The following is a 5,384-nucleotide window of genomic DNA, read 5'->3' on the forward strand; positions in this document are numbered from 1 at the left end:
TGTCTCATGTGGTTACCGAGTGACGACGAGAAGATATTAAACTTTGTTCTATTCAATCTAGCTGTGATAAAGTTTGAATTTTTCTCCCTTTTATAAACAGTATTTGAAGGGTCTCGGTAACAATGTTCAGTGTTGATGAGAGTGCGGTCTGGGTGAGAAGCTGCTGAGTGTGACAAGGTCAGGACTGGATGCAGGAAGTTCTCTGACAGTCTCCCTCTATCTCTCTAATGGGTTTGAGTTGATTTACGACTGGTAGCTTTTATTTTACTTTTCTTATTTCGAGATATAGCCCCTTCGGCCCACCGAGTCTGTGCCAACCAGCAACCACCCATTTATACTAATCCTACATTAATCCCATATTCTCTACCACATCCCCACCATTCTCCTACCACGTACCTACACTCGGGACAATTTACAATGGCCAATTTACCTATCAACCTGCAAGTCTTTTGGAGGTGGGAGGAAACCAGAGCACCCGGCGGAAACCCACACAGACATAGGGAGAACTTGCAAACTCCACACAGGCAGTACCCAGAACTGAATCCTGGTCGCTGGAGCTGTGAGGCTGCGGTGCTAACCATTGCGCCACTGTGCTGCTGTTGGTGTTTTGATAAATGAAGGAAGTTCCCTCCACCCATTTTTTTGGACAGACAGTGTGGTATAAGGATGTAAAGGGTTAATGCTGAAGATAATGGGATCAACCCCTCCCACTGTCAGAGTGATGATGGAACAGTCACATGAGATGAAGTTTGGGAGAAGAGAGAGCAGCACCAAGGATGCTAGCTTAGCAGGCTTGATGAGTGTGTATTTTGTATTGTGTAAAATAGAAAAGAGTTCTTAGTTCTTTCAGCAGGAACTGTGTCCAGAAAATATCGAGAAACTCACAATTTTATTATTCAGGAGTCGGAACACAGATATTAATTCCAAGTGACAGTTCTGTGACCAATTAACAAAAAAAGTAGAGAATAATATTGCTCACTGATTGAAATCCCCCAGTGAGGAGACAGTTAAACAGGTGATCTTTTGGGGCATCCTTCGATCCAAGGTTTCAGCAACATTTAATCTCCCTTTTTGGTGAAATTCACTGTTATTTGCAACTTTTTTTATCAGCTTTGATGGGCGAGTGAAAAAACTGAAAAGATTGAACAGTTCCATCCTTTCTTTTCTTCCTTCTTCTCTTCTTTCCATCAGTTTCTCTTTTCTGTCCCAGATCAATATAATGATGAGAATCCCACTTTAATCTGCTGTTTCTGGTGTTTTATCCATTCCAATCAAAATTTCAACATTCCAATCAAATCTATTTGTTATTCCACAGTGTCTCTCCATGTGTTTTATTCTGTTGTATTCTCTCACAGTCTGTTTGATGATCAATGTTACATCTCACTCTCTGTTCTGGTGAAGATCAGAAGCAGTGATATCTGTTTACACCACCCGACAAGTCGGCCTGATGCTGTGCCTCGCTGATCATGTGGGGTTAAAGCAATTCTTCCAGTCAGTTAGTTCAATTTTCATTTCATGAGAAATTCGGTCATCATGACTTCATCAGTGACCTAATGGTTCAGGTGTCTGAGTGATGTTAATCATGATGTGATGAAATGATTGTATGTTCCAGTCTTTCCGTGGTGGGTTTTCACACTGAGTAGAAACGTGTTGGACATGGTCTGGAAATGTTTCACACTGCTCCATTCCCAACTTCATTTACTTGCAGAAGATACATTTCCATCATTCCACAGCTGGCTGCACAGCCAGAAGCTGTGCTGAAGGTGACAGCTGTGTGTTTGCAACTGACAAGGTGGCCGAGAGGTTAAGGCGATGGATTGCTAATCCATTGTGCTTTGCACACGTGGGTTCGAATCCCATCCTTGTCGCTAGTTTATGAGCTGTTTAGTGTATTCTTTATGTTGGGTGAGCTGCTGTGCAAAGTCAGCCTCGAAACCTGTTCTTGTCAGTATCTTGACAGTGATTCCAGAATTGGTTATACTTTATTAAAATTGAGACAGACAATTGGAATTCTTCACCCAAACTGCACTGGAATGAAGATCAAATCGGGATCACGAAACGGAGCAGGATTTTTCCTCCCCTCCTTCCTTCCATCATTACTTTCTCTGGATTTGCACCAAGTGAAAGACAAATGGGAAAAGCAAATGGCGAGGGAGCAGATGCAGAAAATTATCCTTTGGCAAGAAATTTATTTTCAAATCTTCTTGATAGATTAAGTGAGTGAGCAATGCTTTGGCAGATGGAGTTTAAAATGAGGGGTCATCGACTACCGACGATAGATCAGAGTGTTTTTTTGTAAGAGGTGAGATGTTAGAAACGGTTGAGGAGCAGAGACCCGAATACTGAATTAATAAAAGCTCGTGGACTGGTAGAAAATAATGTGAAAAGTGAACAGAATATGAAGATTGGAACTCATGTTGCAGTGATATAAAGCTCTGTGCTCCTGAAGTAAATGTCCAAGCCCAGATTGTGGGGAATCTGTGGAGAGTGATTTGGTTTTTATTCATTCTTGGGTGTGAGTATCGCTGATAAGGCGAGCATTTATTACCCATTCCTATTACCGTTGAGAAGGTGGTGGAGAGCTGCCTTCTTGAACTGATGCAGTCCAAATGGTGCAGGAACACCCACACTGCCGTTGGGGAGGGAGTTCCAGGATTGTGACCCAACAACAGTGAATAAATGGCGATATCGTTCCAAGTCAGGATGGTGAGTGACTTGGAGGGGAACCTGCAGGTAGTGAGTTCCCATGCATCTGCTGCCCTTGTCCTTCGAGGTGGTAGTGGTCACGAGTTTGGAAGGTGCTGTTGAAGGATACTTGGCGAGTTGCTGCAGTGCATATGGAGATGGTACACACTGCAGCCACTGTTTACTGGTTGTGGAGGGATTGAATGTTTAAGGTGGTGGGTTCGGTGCCGATCAAGTGCGCTGCTTTGTCCTGGATGGTGTTGAGCTTCTTGAGTGTTGTTGAGTGGGATGTATTCCATCACACTCCTGACTTGTGCCTTGTAGATGGTGGACAGGATTTGGGGTGTCAGGAGGTGAGATACTTGCTGCAGAATTCGTAATCTCTGACCTGCGCTTATAGCCACAGCATAGATGTGACTGGTCCAGTTACGTTTCTGGTCAACATATTGATGGTGGGGGATTTAACGATGATAATGCTTCTGAATATCAAAAGGTAGATTTTTTTTCTCTCTCATTGGAGATGTTCACTGCTTGGCACTTGTGTGGCCAGAAGGTTGCTTGCCACTTATCAGCTCAAGCCTGAATGTTGTTCAGGTCTTGCTGCTTGCAGGCACAGACTGCTTCAGTATCTGAAGAGTTGTGAGTCATCATCTAACATTCCCACTTCTGACTTATGTTGAAGAGAAAGTCATCAATGAAACAGCTCGGATGTTTGGGTCTAGGACACTACCCTGAGAAACTCCTGAGGCAATGTCCTGGGCTGAGATGATTGGCCTCCACGAACCACAACCATCTTGTTTTGTGCGACGTACGACTCCAGCAAGTGGAGAGTTTTCCCCCTGATTCCCAGTGACTTCAATTTTGCTAGGGATCCTTGATGCCACACTCACTCAAGGGTGGTTCAAGAAGGCAGCCCACCCCACCACCTTCTCAAGGGCAATTAAGGATGGGCAGTAAATGCTGGCCTGGCCAGCAACGCCCACATCGCATGAATGAATGAATAAAAAAGTGAAGTATCCCTTGTGTCATTGTTTTGGTAGAAAATATAACCCTGGTGGAATTGCCCCTCCCAATCACACCTCACTTCATAGAACATAGAAAATGGAGAAAATTTATGGCACAGAATGAGACCATTTAGCAATCGTGTCTGTGCCAGCTGAAAAAGAGCGATCCAGCCCAATCCCACTTTCCAGGTCTTGGGAATGGGATCTGAACAGATCTCAGAGCTCACATTATGTGAATGTTCTGTTGAAGTATTGGTGAGCTGATATACCAGGGGAGATTCACACTGTTAGACACAGTGTGAAATACATTCAAGTATTTATAAAACATTGTAACATGTGAGTAATATTCCCCATTGCTTTCTCAGCACTGATGGATTGTGAAGTGGGAGACAGCCGGAAGTCCCAGTGATCCACACTGACCCTCAAATGAGAATGAAATGAGATAAAGTTCAATCTTCAGCAGCGAGTTGCTGCAGAGAGGTAAGAGTCCTGAATCAAGGAGAGACTTTCTCATACTGCTGTTGAATCTCATTTCAAACACTCCTTGAACTCTCTGCCGAGGAATTCAGAGCTGGAGAATGCCTGTAAAATAAGCCTAAAAAGGAAATAAAAAACACCCACCGTGGGGCTCAAACTCAAAAACTTGAGATTCAGAGTTTCATGCTTTCATCGACTGAGCTCACTGGGCCTGAGACAGTGTCCCCGTCCTGTCTGTTATTGGACAGTGCAGCTGTTGGCTCCATCCCAGGGGCTGAATTTGTTCTGTAAACCATGAACCAGCTTCCTCTCAAATCCCAGGTTTATCAATAAATCCTCTTACAAAATCCCCAAAGTGTGATATATTCCTCTCACTCATCCAGACTAAATGTTACATCTTTTGCTCTTTTTACCTTCCAAACATTGACTTCTATTTTGCTCAGCATTTATTTCTCTCTCCTTTTTATGTTGTGCATTTCCTAATAAACATTTCATTTCAATTATTTATGAGGGATGAAATGAACAGAAGGGATTTTCTGCAATGGTACCAGGGGCGTGGGACAGAGCGAGTGCTTTCGATCTGGAATACACTGCCTGAGAGTGTGCTGGAAGCAGATTCAATCGTGGCTTTCAAAAGGGAATTGGATAAACACCTGAATAGAGAAAATTTGCAGGGTTACAATGAAACGGCAGAGGAGTGGAATTAGCTGATTTGCTCTTGCAAAGAGCTGTCATGGACATGATGGACTGAATGGTCTCCTTCTGTACTGGAACCATTTGATTCCTTGATTCTAACTCTGTCAAAGTTGTTCTGAACTTGCTCTGCTCCAAGGAGAACAACCCCAGCTTTTCCAGTGTCTGCACATAACTGAAGTTATGAGGAACCATGGGGAACCCACTGTAAACCTTCCTCCAGACAGAAATACAACTGTTCACCACCACACTGTGACCCAGCTGTTCACAATATATATCAATGATTCGGATGTGGGGACCAAATGTCGTATTTCCAAGTTCGCAGATGACACAAAACTAGGTGGGAATGTGTGTTGTGAGGAAGATGCAAAGCGGCTTCAAGGGGATTTGGACAGACTTAGTGAGTGGACAAGAAAGTGGCACATGGAATATAATGTGCAAAGATGTGAGGTTGTCCACTTTGGTAGGAGAAACAGATGTGCAGATCATTTCTTAAATGGTAAGAGATTAGAAAGTGTAGATGGA

The 5,384-nt window shown here is 43.5% G+C and overlaps 1 non-coding gene across 1 annotated transcript; it reads left to right on the top strand.

Moving 5' to 3' along the window:
* The first annotated feature begins 1,786 nt into the window (after positions 1 to 1,786).
* trnas-gcu (transfer RNA serine (anticodon GCU)) lies at positions 1,787 to 1,868 on the top strand. Its single transcript has one exon. It is a non-coding gene; the product is annotated as a tRNA-Ser (tRNA).
* Positions 1,869 to 5,384: the final 3,516 nt, after the last annotated feature.

This window comes from Heterodontus francisci, unplaced genomic scaffold, assembly GCF_036365525.1.
Source record: "Heterodontus francisci isolate sHetFra1 unplaced genomic scaffold, sHetFra1.hap1 HAP1_SCAFFOLD_59, whole genome shotgun sequence".
NCBI lineage: Eukaryota > Metazoa > Chordata > Chondrichthyes > Heterodontiformes > Heterodontidae > Heterodontus > Heterodontus francisci.